Source organism: Vitis vinifera, chromosome 5 (genome assembly GCF_030704535.1).
Source record: "Vitis vinifera cultivar Pinot Noir 40024 chromosome 5, ASM3070453v1".
NCBI lineage: Eukaryota > Viridiplantae > Streptophyta > Magnoliopsida > Vitales > Vitaceae > Vitis > Vitis vinifera.
In genome coordinates this window covers 1,901,094-1,925,276 of record NC_081809.1, presented here as the reverse complement: position 1 = coordinate 1,925,276, position 24,183 = coordinate 1,901,094, and the positions used below count along the sequence as shown (strand labels likewise).

Genomic DNA, 24,183 nt, shown 5'->3' with positions numbered 1-24,183 from the left:
AAAGCCAGCCCAAACACAAATCTAGAAGCTGTCTGGTTGAAATCAGATCAGCCCGAATGAATCACAAGCTTGGCCAAGTTCACTTATTCTACCACAAGGTTAGTTTGCTTGTGCTCAGCCAAGTTCATAATCCTTAATTTGTTCACATTTGATCATGCACATACATGGGATGATCCCAGTTTCACCTTTACCAATGTTCATTATAAATTACCACAAATCCAAAAATTACAAGATTCACTACATATTGCCCTAGTCAACTTCAGATTAGTTTCTGTAGAATTTATACTAACAAGTTCAAGCTTGATCATTGAGCCTAATCAGACATTTTTTATACATAATAATTCCAAATAAGTGAGATCCCACTTCCAATTCGTAGAAAAACAAATCATAACACAAAAGAGAACCACCAACAGGCACAAGAATTGCAAGTCAAAATGCAGCTGCCTTTTCAACCATCCCTAAACATAGCTTCTATTCAATTACAATACATTGTTTTGGCCCCTTTGCATTCCAAAATATGAAGTACTCTGGAGATTGGGAAAATAAATAAGCCGAAAATCACATTCAGCACAGGCACTTGCTCACTCATAAATCAAGAATGTAGTTGAAAAACAAAAACCTCTCCCAACAAGGTTTTAATTAACAAAAACAATTGAAACCAAAAATATACCCAACCAATAAAATTAAGAAACAATTAACCTACAAGTTTACAACAATCTATATTCACAGGTCTAGAGAGACTCCAGACTGAGAATCCTCACCCATGTTGCTGGAAGAAGGAACTATATTCTGGGAAGGAGTTGAGGAAAGTTGAAACAATTGGCGGCGGCAATGACTGAACTCGTATTAGAACCTGGTGGTATCTCTGAATTAGTGATAGCACAATGCTTTTCTGATCAATCTCTTCTAAGCCACCTGTAAACCCACCATGGTAATAGTAGAAGAATATGAGTTGGTAAATAATAGTCTTTGGGGCACATTTGGAACATTAAACCATTTCATTTTCCATTATTACTGTATTTGGATTATGATAGAAATGAGAATAAAAATAAAAATTCGTTCTCATGGAAACTGAAACCCACACTTGCAACAATTGTTATTCTACTCTTACACATGTCTATTTCCATCCCTATTCCCTTGCATCAAATGCATCCTATAATGTCCACTAGGATATAATACAATATATGGCAAATCACCCTTGTAAAGAAACCAAGCAAAGGCAAAAGTTTCCAATCATATTGTTGGATCGGTTAAATGTAAAAATCAGGAAAACTGTAGACAAGAAATAAATTAGGGTGAAAATGGTATGAAATATCACAGGATATAAATGACTGACGTGAGCTTGTAGAACTATGATCAAAATTTGATATTTTGCTAAGCTAGGTTCAGAGATGGTTTTACAGCCTAGCACAAATCTAAATACAACATTTACTGGAAAATCCTGAACAAATAAATTGCCCCCATTGAGCTGTGACCTTATCAATTATCCTCCTACTAGCTTAAGATGGTGTACATGCATGTATACCATCTACAGCAATGGCACCCGATAATTGAACAAATTTAAAGGACTTCAAAATGAATAGCACTTGTTCCATTTTGAATGATCTGTTAAGCATTCCCAATTTCTAGTCAAAAGAAATTGAATTTTACATTAATGAATTCAATAGATTTCAAGTAGGTGAAGTATCAACTAACTTACCCAAATCAACCTCCTGGTCCAGGTCTTCCTCATCCCCTTCTTCAACTAGAGTCCCATTCTCCAAAGCAACAGCTGCTTTGGCCTACCTATCCAGAAATTGTTCTTCAGTCTCTTCATATTCACCATCCTCAGAATCCTAAATTCAAAGCAAGAAATAGAAAAAGAAAGTTGTGATTGTTCACTTAATGAATGATGTATGATTCAAGAATAAGACAACATTTAGTCAAAGAATGCATAACCACCAAATATTCAAATGACAAGCCATGTTTGCCATTTTATTTCTGATCATAAAGCTGGACCTATTAAAGGAGGGGGGTCAGAATGGAAATGTGCCATTATGCCACTGGCAGGCTGTTCAGGTCAAGAAAAAAACTAGACCTAAATAAGAAATATTGGTGGTCAAACCTCATCATCATCGTTATCGTCATCATCATCATCTGTGTCATCATCACCAGCATCCTCATCATCTTCAGCCTCTTCATTGTCATCTTCTTCCTGCAGTTCTTTCAGTTGCATTGATGCCTCCATTAGTGATGTAAAGCAGTCCCGTAACAAATCACTATCTTGATTTCCTTGTCCAAGAAGCCGCTCAATCACCTTGGCCAATGCCATTACTGAAAATCATTATACAACCGTAAGTGATGCCTAAGCTAATTACAGAGGACAAAGAATTTCCTAAAAAAACAAAACACTGGAAAGTGCCAAACAGAAAACCACATGTTCAGCTTTGACACCAGAAATTGATGCATGTTGAATGATTAAAAACCCTTGATTCCATTCAAAATCAAATTTGCAGAAAAATAGGTTAGAATCCAAGGCCATTAGCTAATACCATCAATCATATGGGTAAAACGCCCATGCCTTGGAATTTCAAACCAACGGCCTCAATTCAATAAGTTGGGTGTCCTGAATATAATTTTACACAAAGAAACCCGGTTTCCAAATGATGTACCAGCAACCAAATTTGAGGATCAGATGGATAAACCCCATTGGAAGCACAAAATTTATGGCTCATAAGCTATTCATGAGAAGGAATCCAATGAGTCCAAATCTCAGCAGGGTAAGTTGGCAACACAACAAACAGCTAGTACCAACAAATATTATGGGTCAGGGAAGAGACTAAGGTATTTCTCCAAGTTTTATGAGACTTGGAAAGTAAGGTACTGACCAGTCAACTTAATCTCAGATTCTGCTGATGGGCCATGTTCAAAAGTGCTGGTGGCAATGAAACCCAGTGCAGATGCCCAATTGGTAAAGCCTGTATGTTCTTTCTTCTCCAAAACCCTCTCCACAATATCAGGATAACACAAGTAGCCTGATGATATAGTTAGCAATAAAGGTTTCCACATTGAACAAGGCTTACTACAAATGGCCTTGAAACGTGAAGATGCTGCCTCACTGAAAGCAATCACAAGTGACTGCTTGACACTCTCTACTTCAGATGAGTAAACTGGGAACATGAAGTAGAACATGGACACATGAGGAAGCCCTCCATGTTGCAGATGGATATTCTGCGATGGCTGTGCTCACAAAGGCACCAATTCCTTTGATAATGGAGCGTTGTGGCACAGGTGGCACTGGAGGGGATGGTAACCCTCTCACAATGAAGTCCTTCAGCCCAAATTTTCCATGCAGATTAACAACTTCCTTAATGCATTCAAAAATTGATAAATCCTCCATTTCCTCCCAAGCATGCCAGTTGGCAATCGAGTCAGCCCAAGCTACTAATAACTCTGCTACTTTTAGCTCTAGAAGTTCATTGTATGTAGTAATAGATCGCATGATGGACCGGAGCAATGCTGATGAATCATCAATGCATGATGGAGAGGCCTCTAAATCTGAAATAGCCCCTTCCTGACAATTTTCACAAATAGGAAAAAGGTAAAATGCAATAAATATAAAAACCAATTACACATCAAATTACTGCCACAAAATAAGTAGGACTGGAGGAAGGCCAGAGGAGCATGGTCAGCAGTTTTGAGTTTTCATAATAATGAAGTCTACATGGCATTTTCTCCAAGGATGAACATTTGATAACACACACTGAAAATGAAAAAGGGCCAAAAGAAAATGTTAGTAGATGAGGTTCTATATTAATCAAGCCTCAATGACACTTCCACAAAGGATTGAGTATACAACATTGAGAACATCAGGGCATTTTTAAAATTTAAAAAGGAAGGAAAAAAAAAAAGCATACTGAAATGCACTCCAACTAGGATTGGATAACCTTGTTCCAGACACCATTTACTTGACATTTCCTAGTAGTCCACTTACAAACTTGAAATACCACCTTACAAGACCAAGTCTAACTACTCCAATTAAACAGCATTGCATTGTTGATGTTTCAAAACATTAAGGTTGCAGTGTAAACTGAGAATGTTAGATCAAAACCAAATGGTAGCAAATTTTTGGCAAATTATAGTTTTCTGAAGCATTGGAGGATATAAAAGGTCAAACTAACTTTCAAGATAGTAGAAATCTAAAAGATCCAAACTGCGGGTCACAGATATGACTTCAACAGCAAAAAGAATGAGAGAACTATCTGACTCAATGATTGGTATGGGGTAAAGATAGGTAAAAGATCTAATCTAATTGATATTTAATGAAGCATGATCTAGTAGTAAAATCAAAGTGAAAACAAAGAACTCAAGCATACAAAATTTGACACTAACCATTGGCTGAACAGCTGTAATCCAAGCCTGCTGCAAGAGAGATGAGAAAGCTTTAGCAAGAGTAGCCTGAACAGATAGCCATGTTTCACGTGATTCACTCAGTTCAACTTCTTCAGGCATAGATTCTCCCCAAGATTGACCCATCACTGCTAATGCTGCAAACCCCCGTTCAACCATCTATAGTGAATGCAATCTCATGGTTAAGATCTCGTTTATGGAAAATCCAGAGTTAAAAAATCCAAATGTCCAACCTATGTAAGAAAAGGGAAAAGGAAAAGAACTAGATTAATCATTGACACATAATCCAGAAACGGGCACAATTTTATGGCATTCTTAAACACCCTTTTCCAACACAGATTCAGGGACCCATGTACTGAAGTGTTCCAAAGTCCCCAAGTGTCACAACCCAAAATAGTGGGGATAAAACTATACCCACTTATATGGCAGACATATGTGCACTGCTAGTATTACATAATCAAAGCAGCAAATGAACCATATTGCTGGCAGCAAATTACCATGTGATAGGTTCAACAAAAAGGATGAATAGAAAATTCAACCACTTCAATAATAAACCATCAAGCCATGGGAAGGTTTGAAATATACTGCAGTCGTCATTATAATTTGAAAGAAGTAAGAGATTCTGAAGATATTTCTCAGGTTTAACTTTTCTTTCATAATATTAGAAACAAATCAAATGAAATGGTAAGCTCAGAAAACTATGTTCTATGATCTGTTGCTAATATTCCCTTTTAAGTGGTAAGTACAATAAAAAAAACTAATAAAATTTATATAACAAATAAAGCAAACAACCATACAGCTATATGACGAGGTCCACACATACCTGAGGCCATGGCTCTGGGTTAGGAGGTATGGATTTTGAGATCTGACCAACCAATAATGATATAATATGTGGCAAATGAACTGCAACATTCTCATTTCCAGCCTCCACCACAGTGCTGAGAAGCTGAAATAAAACAGAGTTCTCTTCATCTTCATCACCTATCCCACCAACTACAACTTGAAGAAGGGGTAACCACTCAGGTGGAAGGTAGTCATTCTGCACCATAAAACCGGATAATTTTTTTTGATAAGCAAAGAGTATATATATATAAAAAGGCACCAAAATAGTGACCCATGATATACAAGATAAATACACCCACCCCCACACAGCTCAAACAAAAAATAGCTGCCAAAATGGAGGTACAAAAAACATTCTGACAAAGGATGAATCTCTAAAATATACATCAAGAAAGAGAATTTATATTAGCTGCAATTAGAGTCAGATTAGTATTAATTGGAATTAAATTAAAATTAATATAAATTAGAATTAAATTAGAATTAATATTAGTCAAAATTAAAGTAGGATTAGTATTTGTTAGAGTTAAATTAGGATTAGCTAATTAGGTTACACGATAATTAGAATTAGAGTCATAGTAGGTTATTAGAATCCTAGTAAACTTTGATCATGTTAAGGTTAGGATTATTGAGGCTAATAGGGAAGTATGCTCAGACAATGAAGAGAGATGAGCGAAGATTCGAGGGGTGGAAAGAGTTGGTTTGCTATGGAGTTCAAGTCTTTTGAGTTGCAGGTTGAGGTGATAGGTGGAAAGTTGAAGGAGTGTATATGGGAGAGATGTAGAGGAACCACTTCTTGGATTAGGTTTGGGGAAGTTAGTTTAAGTCGTTTGCTAGATAGTGTTGAAGCTTGCTGTAAGGATAATGGAAATAGAAGGTGGGTTCTTGATTGGGAGAAAGAGGGGAGGAAATATAGGTTGGAGTGTTGTTCGAACGAGGCGAGAAGGTTTCTTCTCTGTTTAGTTCGCGATATTGAGTCCAAGGGGTACTGTGTGATCTTCCTAGAAGGAAGGGGTTTGTTAGGAGGCTGAAACACTCTGGCGGAGAAGTTGCGTGATCTTGGAGTTGTTTCTCTGGTTAGGTTTCTGGACTCAAGAGGTTCAACAGCTCCTCTTGGGGAGAAAGGTTTATTGTCAAAGACATATGCGGAAATGGCAAAACCGAGACCAGAGAGGATAGGTGATTCAGTGTGGTTGGAGTTGGAAGAAAGAGAGTTGCTAGGTAGGAAGGATCAGTTGGACCGATGTTCAGTGGGCTGGTGGGGAGCGGATTCTGTCCATGTCCCTGATTTGAATTTGGTGAGGAGTTGGGTGAGCCACCTCTAGTTGTTAAAAGGAAGATTGAGAGTGGCTTATTTAGGTAGAAGGCTTTTGCTGTTTGAGTTTGAGTCTTTGAGTGAAGCTGAAAGGGTTTTGGCTAGAGGGAAAAGAAGACTTAAGGAGAATGTTTTGCATCTTACAAGATGGAATCCGGAGATGGGGTGTTTCCGACAAGGCGCTGGCTTTAAGGAGGCTTAGGTGAGGGTGGTGGGTCTTCCTCTTCACATGTGGAGTAGAGAGGTGTTCAAAAAGATTGGTGATGGTTGTGGAGGTTTTATTGTAGTGGATAAGGATATAGCTTTCTTCACGAAGTTACAATGGGCGAGGATTTTAATGAAGTTGGAAGGCAAGGAGCTTCCCAGTTCGTTGGAGATAGTGGTAGGATCAGGTTGTTTTTCTGTTTAGTTATGGTGGGAAACCCATCCCTGTTTTGTCCAGGTGGTGTTGGCGAGTACGATCTGTTTGGCTGGAAGCTCTAAGGAAGCAGGTGAGGTGAGGTCACACACTAACTTCTATGGTGTTGTTAGAGAAAGGGTAGTGTTGACTGAGATTCAAAGGGGAGTACAAAACATGTCGTTGTAGGAGATAAGGCAATAAGGAGTTGGTGCTAATCCTACTACTGCTGCTTTCTCTGCATTGGGGTCTATAGGCAAGACTGAAAAGTGGGATTCTGATTTGATACCTAAGTGTAAGGGTGGAAGAGTAAGGGAGGACAACATTTTTTTGAAGTCGCTGGGTGGGTGCAATGGTGGGTTGGAAAGAGGAAGAAAAGGGAAAGCGAGATTGGGCTCAATGGAGGCCCAATCTGTTTTTGGGCCTTAGCTTTGGCAGAAGGAGGGTGTAAAGGCAATGGGTTTAAGGCCCACTTCTTTAAAAAGCTCTTGAGTGGGCCATGAAGAGGATTGGGAGATGAGGGCTAGGCCCAGTAAAGGTGGATTGGGGTTCGATGGACTTGTTAAAGCCTCAGCTCTTCCCGTTGTTGACATCAAAGCTAAGGCTCAAGATGAGTCCCAAATAGAAGCCGATGGTGGTAGAAGGTCAACCTCTAGCATCTTTAAGGGGGACCCGTTGCTCGCGGTGGCTCCTTTGTCTCCTTCGGAGGTTGCTAGGGCAAAGTTTATAAATGAGGCATTGATGGAAGAGGCCTCCAAGTACGACACTCTTTCTCGCGGTAGGGCAGAGACCCCATTTCTCTCTTCTACTCCTTTTATTTTTGGTCGGGCCTTGGTGGTGAGGGGGTCCTTTGGCCAGGGTGGGCTGGTGGCGGTAGAAGATGAGAGCTCCCTGGACCCTTTGTCCATAGTCCTGGCAGACGGAAGTGAGTGGGAGTAGGTAGAGGAAAGGGAAAATGTTTTGGACGAAGGAAGAGGAAGGGATGCTGCAGTTACAACGTTGGATGCAGGACTGACTCAAGAAGCAGGGATTTTGGAGATCAGTGGAATGAGAGCAGCTTGGTTAAGTTTGGCAATTTTTTTAGCTTCTCCTTAAAAGAATTTGAAGGAGAATTTTTAAGTTTGCTTCAGATGATAAAAAAAAAAAATAAGGGAACAGGCTAAGAAGAAGGGTGTCGGTTCGACCACTAGGTTCGACCAAGAACTGAAGAAGCTAAAATGGTCAGTCAATTATAAAGGAGGGGACAAAGAGAACGGGGTGGTCAAAGAAGGAGGGGGTAGAGTGTTGGGTTGTAAATGAAGTTAAAGTTGTTGTCCTGGAATGTCAGAAGGGGGAATGACAGCAATAAGATGAAGGTTATTAAAGCTTTAATAAGGGATCAGAAGGTAGACCTGGTTTGTCTCCAGGAGACTAAGATTCAGGAAATATCCATTGGAGTGGTGTGTAGTCTTGGAGTGGGGAGGTTTCTGGAGTGGGGTGCAATAAATGCGAGGAGGACAGTCGTAGGGGTGGTGGTTTTTTAGGATAACATAGTGTTAGAGTTGATTGACATGGAGGTGGAATAGTTTTCGATCTCTTGTCGTTGTAGAAATTGTGAGAATGGTTTTGTGTGGGAATCTACGGGGGTCTATGGTCCCATTTCGAAAAAATATAGAGAATCTTTTTGGGAGAAGCTGGGGCTATCCGTGGACTGTGGGATGACCCCTGGTGCATTGGAAGGGATTTTAATGTGTCAAGGTTCCTAGCGAGCGCAGCAAATGAGGGAGGTTGGCGGCTGCAATAAGAAGATTTTCAGAGGTGATTAATGATTTGGCACTAAGGGACCTTCCATTGCAAGAGGGTCCGTTTACTTGGAATGGTGGTCTTAATAGGCAAACTATGTCAAGATTGGATCGTTTCTTGGTGTCTGAGGATTGGGAAAGTCGGTTCAGTGGGGTGGTGCAAAGCACTCTCCCCAGACCAGTGTCTGATCACTATCCTATTCTGTTAGACGAGAGAGGGGTGAGGAGAGGTCTTGTGCCTTTTTGCTTTGAGAATATGTGGTTGAAGAAGGAGGGGTTTAAGGACCTTTTAAAAAATTGGTGGCAAGGGCTCAATTTTAGGGGTTCTAGCAATTGCATTTTGGCAACAAAGTTAAAGGCTCTTAAGGGTATTTTGAAAACTTGGAACAAGGAAGTGTTTGGGAAGGTGGAGGTGAATAAGAGATTGGCTTTACAACAAATCAATTTCTGGGATACTCAGGAGAGGTCTAGAGCCTTATCGATGGAGGAGAGGGAGGCAAGAAAGGAGGCCAAGGATGAATATAAGAAATGGGTTCTCTTGGAGGAAATCTCCTGGAAGCAAAAATTTAGAGAAGTGTGACTAAAAGAAAGTAACAGAAATACAGGTTTTTTCCACAGGATGGCGAATAGTCAGAAAATGAGTAATCTGACCAAGATTAAAATTAATGGTTCTTGGATAGTTGAGGAGAGGGAGATCCAGGAAGCTGTGGTTAGAACTTTTCAACACCTGTTGTCGAACCCTGATGGTTAGAGTCCAAGTTTGGATGGGCTAGTCTTTAACAGATTAGAAGGGGAAGAAGCAGCTAGGCTGGAGGAGCCTTTCTCTGTTAAAGAGGTTGTATCAACTCTTTTTGAGCTAAGTGGGGACAAAGCTCCGAGGCTAGATGGTTACTCCTTAGCTTTTTGGTAGTCCAGTTGGGATTTGGTGAAGGAAGAGGTGATGGGTTTTTTTCGAGATTTTCACGAGCATGAGAGGTTTGTAAGAAGCCTGAACTCTACCTTTTTGGTGTTGGTCCCAAAAAAAGGAGATGTTGAGGACCTGAGAGATTACAAACCTATCAATTTGGTGGGAAGGTTGTACAAACTGTTAGCAAAGGTGTTAGCCAATAGGTTAAAGCAAGTGGTGGGCAAAGTGGTATCCTCGTCTCAAAATGCTTTTGTTGAGGGAAGGCAGATTTTGGATGCAGTGTTAATAGCTAACGAGGCTGTAGATTCTCTATTGAAAAGTAATGAATGTGGGGTGATGTGTAAACTTGATATAGAGAAGGCTTACGATCATTTAAAATGGGATTTCTTGCTCTAGGTGTTGAGAAAAATGGGGTTTTGTGCAAAATGGGTAGGGTGGGCTAAGTGGTGTATCTTTACAACTTCTTTCTCAGTGTTGGTGAATGGCACACCGGCAGGCTTCTTTAACAATTCCAAGGGTTTGAGACAAGGGGACCCCCTTTCACCTTATCTTTTTGTATTAGGTATGGAGGCCTTGAGCTGTTTGATCAAGAGAGCAGTTAGTGGGGGCTTTTTGACAAGCTATAGGGTTAAAGGGAGGGGTGGTGAGGGAGTTCAACTCACCCATCTGATGTACGCTGATGACACGCTGATTTTCTGTGACGCTTCCAAGGACCAATTGGCTTACCTAAGCTGCATGTTAATGTGGTTTGAAGTCATTTCTGGTTTAAGAATTAATCTGGATAAAAGTGAGATCATTCCAATGGGGAAGGTGGAGAATTTGAAGGTGCTGGCACTTGAGCTTGAGCGTAAGGTGGGGAAGCTCCCACCTATATATTTAGGGCTACCTTTGGGTGCACCTCATAAATCAGTAGCGGTATGGGATGGAATGGAGGAGAGGTTACGTAGGAGATTAGCATTTTGGAAGAGGCAATATATATCTAAAGGAGGGAGACTCACTCACATTCGAAGCGCTTTGTCTAACATGTCTATTTATTATATGTCAATTTTGTGTATGCCTATATCAATTAGATTGAGACTTGAGCAAATCCAAAGGGATTTCCTTTGGAGTGAGAGAGCTTTGGAGAGGAAGATTCATCTTGTTAAATGGCCGGTTGTTTGCTCGGATAAAAGTAAAGGGGGTTTGGGGGTAAAAAGTGTCTCTACTTTTAATAGAGCTCTTTTGGGTAAATGGAGTTGGCGCTTTATGATAGAAAATGAGGTTCTTTGGTATCGAGTTATTAGTAGGAAGTATGGGGTAGAAGAAAGGGGGTGGTATACCTGGGAAGGTAGAAAGGGTTTTAGTGTGGGGTTGTGGAAAGAGATTAGAAAGGAAGGTTCTCAGTTGAACAACTACATAGGGTTTTCCGTGGGTAATAGAAGAAGAACCAGATTTTGGTTGGATTCTTGGTGTGGTGGTGAGGCTTTGTGCAACTCTTTCCCCTCTTTGTTTACTTTGGCGGTTTTTAAAGAGGAACGAGGGTCAGAAGTGTGGGACTCTTTGATTAAGGGGGGGAGTTGGAGTCCTCGTTTTTTGAGCGCTTTCAATGATTAGGAGGTAGTCTTGGTGGAACGGTTGCTCTTGACAGTTCAAGGAATTAGAGTTAGTACAGAAATGGAGGATAGGGTGATTTAGAAAGATTAAAAGTGGGTTTTTCACAATTAAGTCTCTTTATAGTACTGAGGAGTCGGGAAGTATAGTCCGATTTCCAAGAAAATTAATTTAGAGCCCTTATGTTCCTCCAAGAGTGGGTTTTTTTGCTTGGGAAGCCTCATGGGAGAAAGTTTTAACTTTGAATCAACTCAAAAGAAGGGGTTGGTCCCTTGCCAATAGATGTTTCTTTTGTCTAGCCGAAGAAAAGTCTACTAATCACATCTTAATTCATTGCACGAAGACTAGAGTTTTGTGGGAGTTATTATTCGCTCTCTTTGGGGTGACTTAGGTTCTCCCTTGTTCGGTAAGGGAGACTCTCCTTGGTTGGTTTGGTGGGCAAAAAGTGCAAAAAAGCTTGAAAGCTAGCTTCTTTATGTCTTTTTTGGGCAATGTGGAAAGAAAGAAATAGGATAGTGTTTGATAATGAAGAGTTTTCAGTACATAGATTGAAGTATTCTTTTGTGTGTAGTTTATGGTCTTGGACAAGGTTGTATATAGATGTTTCCTCCTATTTTGCTCTTTTTTGCCTCTTGGCACCTATTGTATACTTCCTGTATGCCTTGGGTTGCTTTCCGAACTTCCTTTTTCTAATTAATATACTCTCTACTGTGTTTATCCATCAAAAAAAAAAAAAATCTAGTAAACTTTGGATTTCTTATAGAAGCCTATAAATAAGGCTAATCGATGTAAATCAAAGAAATAAATTGATTGATATTAATAATATTAATTTTTTTTCATTGCAAGTATTGCAATATTCAATGGTGAGACTCCATTGATTTTCTTCTAGGTAAGATTCCTAAAGGGCCTTAATGAGACTCTAAAGTTTCCATCTTTTCTTCATCGTTTCTTTTCTCTCTATTTTTTATTTTATTTTTCTCTACCATAAATTTTATTCCTTGTTCCACTCCTTACACCCGAAAAATAAAAACCCTAACACACCTACCTTTGAGTGTAGGCAACCATCCTAGGGTTGTTCTACATCACTTCCCCACCCTCAACGAGAGCCTAACCAATCAATGAAACCAATTGGTATCAAATGACCATAAAACCAAATAATAAACTAATGTTATATTGTAAATGCCACAATTATGTAAATCAAAATGTTAATTGAGGCCATACCTCAAGTAGTCCAGCAATTGCACCAGCAGCAGAAACTCACACAGGATAACAAGAAACGTCCCCCATATCTGGCATGGCCAATGCCTTCAGAAGCGAAGAATATACATCTGCACTCATCTCCTGGAAAAAGAAAATTAGACCTTGTAATTGCAAGCATCTTTCAAGTTAAATACTCCAGCACTAAGGATATATAGTGGAATATTACAAGAAAATTTAAAGGCTAATATAGGCAAATATCAAAAGAAAATTTAAAAAGTAAACTTAGTCACACAACATGCTAAATGGACTATATTCTGTAAATAAAAGATGCATTATAAAAGAGATTCCATGGAAAGAAACAATCTCACTTCAGGGAGACAAGATACAAGCTCTCCAAGAACCCAATTTGCAGTGGCAACCAAGTAAGGTAGGGAAACTGATACTCTATACAGTGGTAGCACCCGATTACAAATTAGAGTTGAGATATATCCAGGTTTCTGCTCCCTTAGAAACTGTATATGCAATAGAGGAATCATAACCTCAGTTCAAAGTTATGGATAAATCACATTCACACTATTAATGAGGTGAAATCTCCTTACATCTTGAAGACCTCCATATGCCATTAAAACACCATAGTAACTGCCACAGTTGAGATTGTAAGTTTATCGTTTTAAAAAGGAAGGTTTGCAGCATGTAATCACAACACATATTATAGATCCAAAATGAATGATAACTGCCACATTTGACCTAGTTAATTTTTTTTGAAAAAGAAAAGGTACACCTTATAGTTGTAACATGTATATTGTAGATTAAAAAGAATTATCTTTAAAAAGAAATAAAAAGAAAGTTCACCAACATAAAAAAGGAAAAAAAAAACCGAAAAGAAAAAACTTTCATTTTACATGATATACACCATCCAAGCTAGAAAATTCATCTCTCTGAGAAATTGCTTTTGTGAACTCACTCATTTATAATCTTTGTTTCAGATACATTAGCCTCTGAGGGAATGGGAAACTTTGACAGAAATGGAATCACAAGCAACTCCCCCATAAAGCAGCGTTGATCTTTTCCCCTGTTCTTTTCACTTTTTTTACGCTTAGATAAAGCTGAAGAACAGTTACTTGCCGCCACCGGAGGTCCCTGCAAGCATTAAAAGCAACCTACATTTAGAAAATAAAATATGGCTGCAGACAGAAGTTCGGAAAACTGACCTTTGACATTGAAATAACACCAAGTAAATTTATTGCACCTTTCTGGCTGTGAACAAGTCCTCTCTCCACCCAGAAATCTCTTCCTGCATTGAAATTGGTACAATAAAATCCAAAAGAGCTTCTAATGAAGCAACTTAAAAATATAATAATTTATCTTCATACAAGATCGGATGGAAGATTCTTCTGTATGTACTCGTCTTTGTCTTCTTCCCACTCTGAAATATCCTACTTGCAAATATTCACAAAAATCCAATTAGGAATTCGTTAACTCAATAGCAAACAGTTCACATGGGAATCAAGGCATACTACCTTCAACCTCAATCTAAAAACAACTTTACATGCATGGGATGGCTATCAATTGATGGATCTTATATCTTGTAAAATAAGAACAGAGAATGGTTCTTAAGCATACAATAGTGACTTGAGACCAGCCAAAGGTGTTAAGAAAGAATGTAAATCACGCAGCTATAGACACCATAGTGTTAATTGAGACATAAACATCTGAGCATTGATCAAATGAAATCTTGTTGAACTTATACTTGGACCACATTTGGGTAATGAAAAATATCAGGCCAAATAGTTTCCAAGTAACACCAATTGATATGAGAAACCTCACCTTTTCATTCATCACTAATGCCGGAAAAATTGCAGACTCCAACAATGAGGAAAAATTGGGGGAAACTAGCCTCCATCCCTGCTTCCAAATGAAAATGATGGTCAATATCCTAACCAGAAAGTCAAAGACTAGGATCAGTAAAATTTTGAATTACTAGGAGAATAATTTGAAAAAAGTCGGTAAAATGAGAAATTAAAATCACTAGAAAAGAAAAAATGAATTGTAAACCAATAAGGTTAGATGATTTACTGGGCCGGTCTCCAGAACATGTGAAATGACATTAAAAGCTAATGAAACAACCCTCTCTGATAGGAAATCAAGCTTCTGCATGAGAAAAAAGAAATACAGTATAAATTATGATGTAACCAAGAGGCAGAAGAATGAAAAAATTACAGGGATGACTAAACTTCAAGCAAGGGGAAATGGAAACAAAGAATATATCAGCAGGCTCCTGAACAGAAAAGAGTGCAGCACCTATATGTGGTCTAAAAGGTATACAAACATCAACATTATGCATCATAGCCTGACCTCTGTGCAGGCCAACTGTAACATGACAAAGGTTCTGAAATTAAGAACATTATTGGGATATATGGTGTCTTCCTCTACCCAAAGTGATGCGGATATTTTATGAAACTTACACTGATTTTTATGCTATGTGCAGCAATCTTTAAAACACAATTTATGATGTCCGGCATCAACCTGAAGAAGCAAGGGGTAGACAACATGAAAGGTACTGAACATGCAAATAAATCAAACTTAGCTATAAATTTCAGAGTAGTACTTATCCGAAAACTTCCGATGCCGAGTGACCAGAGCACAAAAAATGAGCAAACTCCTCTTCCCAGTTTTCAGCCTCAGCAAGTACCCTTCTCCCAGCGGGTCCATATGATCAAAACTCAAAGAACCCAGAATCCTGAGTAGATCGCAACAGAAAGAAGGAAGAAGAGGAGCCAAAGCAGATGGCATATGAGACCTCACCTATAAAACATAAAACTTAATGTTGTGAGTACTGAAAAGCAACACCAAAAGCATAGGAAACAAGACATGAATGTGCAAGAGAGATTTGGGACATCTACCAGCTACCAATTCTCAATATCTATAATGCATCCTGGATACGTCAAAACTGCTTTTGGATTGTTATACATAATGGTCCCTGTTACCTAAGTCATTAGAACTGTCTACACGGAAAGAATGCCATCTCTACTGTAAGGAGAAGCATTTGTAACAAACAAGGTAATAAAAAGTGTTCAGTACTTTTCCCTTGTTTGCAATTGTCGGTCTAATTTCTGGAAAAGATTAAAAGTTGTGAGACTGGGCCTGCAAGTACATGAACCACTCTTCAAGTAAAATTTAGATAAAGCAAAGAAACAGCATGGACACTTGAAATTATATTTTTAAATTGTGGAAATATGGGATTATGATTTGTAATTAAGTGCCAAGATTAGAGGGATTGTGTTAGGATATTTTCTATTTTTATGGATGAGAGAATCTCTCCTAATTAGTTATTGTTTCCTTAGAGATAGTGATTGTGCATATTATATGGCTTAGATTAGGAATCCCACTTGTATATATATAGGTCACTTTGTATTCAGTTTTGACACGGAAAAAAGAAGAATATTTTATTCATGGTATCAGAGCATTCAAATCTGAACCACATATAAAAAAAAAAAAAAAATCATCTTTTTCAATGGAGAGCAGAACGGAAGGATCAAACTCGGAAGTGACGTCCAGACTTGAAGCAGTTCACTCCGGCAGTGCCAGCACCACAGACGGCATCATTCTTCCCATAATAGGTCATAAACTCAATGGGCAGAATTTTATTCAATGGGCTCAGTCTGTTCGGATCTTCATCTGCGGGAAAGGTAAGGAAGAATACCTTACGGGAGCCATTGTTCAGCCAAAGGAAGATGATCCAGGATACCGAACCTAGAAGTTGGAAAATAGTATGGTGATGTCTTGGTTAATTAACTCTATGACCAATGACATAGGAGAAAACTTCATGTATTATGGCACAGCAAAGGAGATATGGGATGCAGCTAGAGAGACCTACTCCAACATCGATAATACCTCAGCGATTTTCGAAATCAAGAGTATTCTCCAAGATCTTCGACGAGGAGATTCAACTGTTACCGAATATTTTAATATCCTTACACGGTATTGGCAACAACTCGATATTTAAGAAGAATTGGTTTGGAAGTGTCTTGAAGATGGACTCCTATACAAGAAGGTCATTGAAAAGGAACGCATCTACAAATTTTTACTTGGCCTTAATAAGAATTTAGATGAGGTACGTGGAAGAGTTCTAAGTATTAAGCCATTACCTAGTGTTAGGGAAGTTTTTTCTGAAATTCGCAGAGAGGAAAGCGGACAAAAAGTGATGTTGGGAACCCAAAATTCCTCCAAAAATCTTGAGAACTCAGCCCTAGTTGCACAAGGAACCCAATCCAACAACAACAACCACCAAACGAAGAAGAATCGTCCATGGTGCGACCATTATAGAAAACCTGGACACACGAAAGAGACTTGTTGGCATCTACACGGTAAACCTGCTGATTGGAAACCTTCTCGGCCACAGCAAAACAGAGAAGGTCGGGGTTACATCGCTGCAGCCGAAGAAGACACATCTGGCACTATCTCAAATCCTGGTCCGTTTAGCAAAGAGCAATTGGAGGCACTACAGAAAATGTTCCAACAGACTCTTCAATCAACTGGAACAACTATTGGTACCGCATCTGTAGCCCAGAAAGGTATTTTTTCCCATGCCCTAAATGTTAGACAGGAAAATCACACTACATGGATAGTGGACTCAGGAGCTTCAGACCACATGACTGGGAATCTCATGGTTTTTCATGAATATACTCCTTGCCATAACAATTCCTCTGTTCAAATTGCCGATGGAACCCTTTCTAGGGTATTCGGCACAGGTTCAGTTATTATTTCCAAGGATATTACTCTTCACTCCATGCTCTATGTTCCAAAATTGGATTGCAACCTATTGTCTATAAGTAAACTAACACAGGATCTTAATTGTGTTACTAAATTCCTTCCTCACATGTGTGAATTTCAGGCCTTGAACTCTGGGAAGAGGATTGGCAATGCTGAGGTGCGTGCTGGACTTTACCTTCTGAGAGCTGAGGAAATTTGAAGGCTACCAATGAAGACTGCTTGTGTAGTTTCCAACCGTAGTACCAAGACGGATAGTGTTATGGCACTACCGATTAGGTCACCCAAATTTTTCCTATCTTGAAAAACTATATCCATCATTATTCAATAAAAATTCCAAAAATTTTCAATGCGAAATATGTCAATTGTCCAAACATACTCGCAACTCCTATTCCATTCAACCATACAAACCATCTCATCCTTTTTCCTTGATTCACAATGATGTTTGGGGGGCCTCTAGAATCAACAACATTACAGGTTCTAGATGATTTGTCACCTTTGTTGATGACCACACTCGAGTGACTTGGGTATTCCTTATGAAGAAGAAATCAGAAGTGAGGGAAATATTTGAAAACTTCAACAACATGGTTCAGACGCAATTTCAAGTCCTTCGGACAGATAATGCTCGAGAATACTATCACAACATTCTTGGGTCATATCTTCTGGAGAATGGCATCGTACATCAAAGCTCATGCATTGATACTCCACAGCAAAATGGAGTTGCAGAAAGGACAAATAGACATTTGATGGAGGTTGCATGATCCCTCATGATAGCTTCAAACGTGCCTAAACAATTATGGGGTGAAGCTATACTCACAGCAACCTACTTGATCAACCGAATGCCTTCTAGGATTCTTCAATTTAAAACCCCATGTCAAATCCTCCTCGCTGCATATCCATCCGCTCGAATAATCTCGTCTATCCCAGTCAAAGTATTTGGTTGTACTGCTTTCGTTCACATCCATAAGTCCCAACGTAGTAAACTTGATCCGACAACCACTAAATGCATCTTTCTCGGGTACTCACCAAACCAAAAAGGATACAAGTGCTACTCTCCAACAACCAAGCAATTCTACACTTCCATGGATGTCACTTTCTTCGAAAATCAACCCTTCTACCCCAAAACTGCAATTCAGGGGGAGAATTGGTCCACAAATGAATTCCAATTTTGGGAAACCGAAATCAGCACTACTCCTTTGAGTTCATCACTGCCTCCTCAAACAGATAGTACTCTTTTTGTCCCCGAAAACAATTCCTTGGATGTCCCTTCTGTCACACCTGAGTCAACTACACAAGGCAGTAAAGAGGTAATAGTTTATTCTAGAAAAAATTTAAAGGAAAAGCCCGAGAAACCTCCTCAAAAGGAGCCCGAGGACAGCACTCCACCTGAGCAGAACCAAGAATTGAACCAGGATCCAAGCAACCCAAACTCACAACCAAGTAACACAATTTATGATCTAGATTCCAGTAATGGCCTTGATCTTGATCAACCCATTGCTTTAAGGAAAGGTGTAAGGTTCTGCACTCGGCATTCAATCAGTAATCATGTGTCCTATGGAAAGCTTTCACAGAATTTCCAAGCGTTCATCACTTCTCTTGAAGATGATCGTATCCCATCCAACATCCAAGAAGCACTTCAACAACCTGAATGGAAGACTACTATTCAGGAAGAAATACAAGCCTTGGAGAAAAATGGGACATGGGAAATCTCAGAATTACCAGAGGGTAAAAGGCCTGTTGGATGCAAGTGGATATTTACCATGAAGCACAATCTGGATGGAAGTATAAACAGGTTCAAGGCTCAACTAGTAGCTAAAGGATTTACTCAATTCTATGGCATTGATTATGAAGAAACATTTGCACCAGTAGCAAAGCTCAACTCCATCAGAGTGTTATTGTCAGTTACAGTAAATTTGGACTGGAATCTACACCAACTTGATGTCAAAAATGCATTTCTCAACAGAGAACTAGAAGAGGAAGTCTACATGAAGATTCCACCTAGTATGGAAACTCCAGAAAATTCAGGAAAAGTGTGTAAACTGAGAAAGTCCCTATACTATCTAAAACAGTCACCTAGGGCCTGGTTTGATCGACTGACTAGAGTTGTGAAAAAACATGGGTTCATCCAATGTCAAGCAGATCACACACTGTTTATGAAGCACTCTAAGGAAGGTGAAATGACTCTGTTCATTGTCTATGTTGATGATATTATAATTACCGGAGACGATGAAGAAGGGATAGAGAATCTCAAGAAGCTGCTAACAAGAGAATTTGAAATCAAAGATCTTGGACAACTCAGATACTTTCTTGGCATGGAAGTTGGCAGAACTAAAGAGGGAATTGTGATCACGCAAAGGAAGTATGTCCTTGATCTACTTCAGGAGACTAGGATGCTAGGTTGTAAGCCAGTGGACACGCCTATGGATCCTATTGGTAAGATTGATAAAGATAATGACAGTCATCCAACTGACAAAGACAGGTACCAGAGGTTAGTAGGAAAGTTGATCTACTTAACTCACACAAGGCCCGATATTGGTTTCGCTGTGAGCATGGTAAGCCGCTACATGAACAATCCCACTGAAAGACACATGAAAGCCGTATACAGAATTTTACAGTACCTTAAAAAGAGCCCAGGTAGAGGACTCTACTTCAAGAAAACCTCAAGTAGGGAAGTTGAGGTATTCACAGATGCTGATTGGGCAGGATCCTTGACAGATCGGAGGTCGACTACTGGGTATTGTTCCTATGTGTGGGGAAACTTGGTGACTTGGAGAAGCAAGAAGCAGTCCGTAGTGGCGAGAAGCAGTGCAGAGGCAGAATTCAGTGCAATGGCTCATGGGATATGTGAAGGAATGTGGCTCCAAAGAATACTCAAGGAGCTTGGAATTATATCAAACTCCACTATGACAGTTTTGTGTGATAACAAGGCTACCATAAGTATTGCAAAGAATCCAGTTCAACATGACAGAACCAAGCACGTGGAGATAGACCGTCACTTCATCAAGGAGAAACTTGAAGGGGGAACAATCAGACTTGTGTATATTCCTTCAAGTCGTCAAACAGCAGACATTCTGACAAAGGCACTTCCAAAGGCCACCAACGAAAACATGAAAAGCAAGTTGGGAATGCTAGACATCTACTACCCAACTTGAGGGGGAGTGTGGAAATATGGGATTATGATTTGTAATTAAGTGCCAAGATTAAAGGGATTGTGTTAGGATATTTTCTATTTTTATGGATGAGAGAATCTCTCCTAATTAGTTATTGTTTCCTTAGAGATAATGATTGTGCATATTATATGGCTTAGATTAGGAATCCCACTTGTATATATAGAGGTCACTTTGTATTCAGTTTTGACACAGAAAAAAGAAGAATATTTTCTTCATAAATGTTTCTCATTGGTTTATGGAAGACTCAACATCCTAAAGTGATGGCTTCAGAACTGCTATAAAATTGACAATTGCTTGTACATTTTATTTCTCTTCCAAGGAAAATAAGTCGCAGTAAGTATTCCCAATTACCAAGTGTTCCATAAACCACCACTTTTTATCATTCTAGAAATCAAAAAACAACTCCATCTAAACAAATTACATCAAGCCAATTGTGTCTCTGGCTACAGCAATAACCATTCTTCGGTTATTTTTGTTTGTATCAGCAGTTACCTTTTTTCAATTATTTTACCATACTTCTCTCTGTTACCTTGCTCTATTCTCTGCATTCTCCTCCCTTTTTCCCATTAGGCCCATTCTTTCTTAAGAATATTGTCCCAGATCACACATTATTTATTTCACCATTTTAATAAACATTAAAAAAAAATCAAGATAAAATAGCCCAATGGTCAATACTTGTCATTACAATATTTAATGCAAGGATCATAACATAAGTTTACAATCTCAAAGCCATGTTCAGTCTAGAACAAAATTGCTTGCCCTTTCTTATATGTGATATACCAAATTCCTAGTGGTTATATAATCAAGCATCTGGTCAAACAATAATTATGAATGAATTTTAAAACCCATTCATCATGAGAATTGGATACAGAAGTATTACTTACAGCCAAATATGTACACTTGCATACAATGAGAAGGGTCCTCTCAGTTTCTGCTTCTGTTCTCCCATGGACAGTTAAAGCCTATTTCATAGACCATGAAATACAGTGCCATGGAGGCCCTTCAGATCCAGTTCAAATAAGAGTTGGGAAAGTGGTAGCGAAAGAATGTAGAAAGAAGAAACAACCTTTTCAACAAAATGATGAAATACAGCCAGTAAAGGCACAAGAATTTCTTTTGTGATTAGCTCTAGTTGTGGTGGAACAGGCTCCTTTGGAACTTTTGGATTTAAGAAATACTGCAAAAATTAACAATAATAATAATTTAGAACCACCAATGGAGAGACTGATGAATCTTAAAATTCCAGAATATTAATCAGAACCACCAAGTGCAAAGACTTTTAATCATACAACTTCAGAAAATACTATAGCTTTACTCTTTTCCAAGACCAAGATGGCATTGTCCTCAGGAGTCTTGACAGGTAATTTAGGATTAAGTTATGCAATGACACAGAGAGAAAAAGAAAGGCAAAAAGGGAAATTATACATAATTACCAAAAGGGGAAGCAATATGAGAAACAATAAGAAAAACTGACACGAGAAGGGCGTTCTAAAATTTTGTCTCAACATGGGAATCTCAAGCTAGCATGATTCCCAGATCCAAGAGAAAGCAAGAACCAATGGGGAAGCGATTTTTTACCAATATATGATACCATGAGCATTTTGATTGTTCATCATGTTTACTGAAAGTTCAAATGTCAAATCCCAACTTTTACCCTTAGTCAGAAATAAGTTTCCAAAAACACAATCACCATCTTCTAAACTCAAATAGAAGTTTTCTAATAATTAAGGCCAATGTCCTTAATCAATTAGCATGTTGAATAATGCATTTGTATATAAGAAGTACCTGAAAGGGTCTAATAAGTGAATGAAGAACTGTCAGAGCATTGATTGTGTTCCATTCACAATTTGCAGCACCACTAATAAGACTACTATTTTGAATGACAGAAGCCAGTTCAGGCACGAGTTCAGGCCATGAATTCTCCTTAACAAACACAGAAGCAACAATGACCCAGAACTGCCAACAAATCAAAAGGCTAATCTGTGAACAAAGACAGTGGAAGTTTACACTTGTACAGAAAGAGTTCAGGAAAATAAATAGCATAGTTTTACCGCTTCAACAAAAATTTTTAGGACTGCTGGTTCCACTTGAAGCAAGGCACGCATGAGCTGGTTCTTGAATTCCTTACTAATTTTTGAAAATGGACTGCTCCCATCCACATTTCGCCTAGTGAAGTTCTTGAGATATGTGGCAGCAGCCACTCTTTGACCAGGGTTTTGTCCTCCTACAAGTGGGGTTAATCTAATTATGATCAATAAAAATTTTCAGCCTTGATTTTTGAGCCATATAAATGAGGTAAGCTTTCATTTGACATTACATAAAATATGATCAAACAAAGATACGAATAACGCCGCCAATCAAATTGAAGATCTTTGCCCTTAAAATTTTTGCCCCATTTAATTAATTCTTGGCATTGGACTTCTCAGGCCCTAAAAATGTTATCAAAGTTTACCACCAAGAATCTGATTGCAACCAAACAATAAATAATGCGGTGAAAACAACAATTCAACTGAAACAACTCTGTCTGACCACTTAGAATGACAAAAAAAATGTTTTAACTAGAGATTTATAAATAAATAAATAAAAACAAAAACAAACAAACAAACGATCTTCCGAAATCATGGACTAGTATAAGTTTAACCCTGATAAAAACAAACCATTCAGTAGAACCTTGTAAAAAGGGCAGGCTCCAATTTCTTCAGGGATCACATCAATATAAATGTCTGAAGAATCATAATAATTCGTTAACAAGTCCCAGGCATAACGTGACCCAATCAAATGCACTTTCTCACACATGAGATACTAAATGAAATCCATCAAACAACTCAATTTCGTTTCATTTTCTTCTCCGTTCTTTCATCTCCATTCATTTACTCAATTTCCCCGTTCTTCCTTCCTTTACCCAATAAGCAGATTGGGAATTACGAAATCAAGAGCAGAAAGCAATAAAACCCCAGACAAATGAGAAGAGATGAGTTGTCTACCAGTGGTGATAGAGAGTAGATAGAAAGGGAAATCTGGATGAAGAGAGAGACGATCGAGAGACTCCGTGGCTGCACGAACAACGCTTCCATCGGGGCTGAGAGTTTCGTTGAGCAGCTGGGGGATTTGAGGGAGCTCCATGGGCTTGACACTGAAACCCTAGTTTCAGCCAAATGTGAACGATGGAGAGGAAGGAGGAAATGGGAAAAAAAGAGGGAAAATTGCTCAGGCGGGAAAGAAAATCGCTTTCATCATGTCGTGTCCGCATGTATGCTTAGCTGTCAATCCACGTGGCATAAAAATTAAATCAAAACGAAATCCACGCGGATTAAACAAGCTTGGAGATGCGGGGTATCGAACCCCGTACCTCTCGCATGCAAAGCGAGCGCTCTACCATGTGAGCTAGATTCCCTTGGTTTCACTTTTTATTAAGTGAAAAATTACACTAATCCTACAAAGTAAATTTCTTGAAAAAACAATATTTATTATTAAAGAGATTAAAAGGTTTAATATTTTGGAAAATTAAAATAAAATATTATGTATTTATTTAGCAATATTTTTAGAATTTATTCAATTTCGTTTGCATTCTTTATTATTTTCATTTTTTCTTACGCAACAAATTATTATTATCTCCAAAATTACAGATATTTTGTTTTTTCTCTAAAAGTATTAAGTTTTCACCATATTCCATAACATATATTTTCATTGTACTTCTTTCATCATGCTTTATGATAAAAAAAAAAAAAATTGTCATATGTTTCTCTTTTATCCTATTCCATGATCATATATTTTTCATTTTCCTTCCTAACAACCTTTTTATTAGTACTTCATTAGTCAAATTTCAT

At 38.6% G+C, this 24,183-nt stretch overlaps 1 non-coding gene across 1 annotated transcript; it reads right to left on the bottom strand.

Moving 5' to 3' along the window:
• Window positions 1–1,308: 1,308 nt before the first annotated feature.
• LOC100853206 (uncharacterized) lies at window positions 1,309–23,581 on the bottom strand. The gene is made up of 20 exons (XR_009465621.1): window positions 23,341–23,581; window positions 22,408–22,580; window positions 22,142–22,312; window positions 21,423–21,533; window positions 21,241–21,318; window positions 15,025–15,221; window positions 14,882–14,942; window positions 14,493–14,567; window positions 14,244–14,321; window positions 13,790–13,852; window positions 13,628–13,710; window positions 13,381–13,556; window positions 13,016–13,055; window positions 12,785–12,928; window positions 12,438–12,557; window positions 5,213–5,428; window positions 4,372–4,548; window positions 2,868–3,553; window positions 2,105–2,313; window positions 1,309–1,835 (listed from the first exon to the last, which is right to left on the bottom strand). It is a non-coding gene; the product is annotated as an uncharacterized LOC100853206 (transcript).
• Window positions 23,582–24,183: the final 602 nt, after the last annotated feature.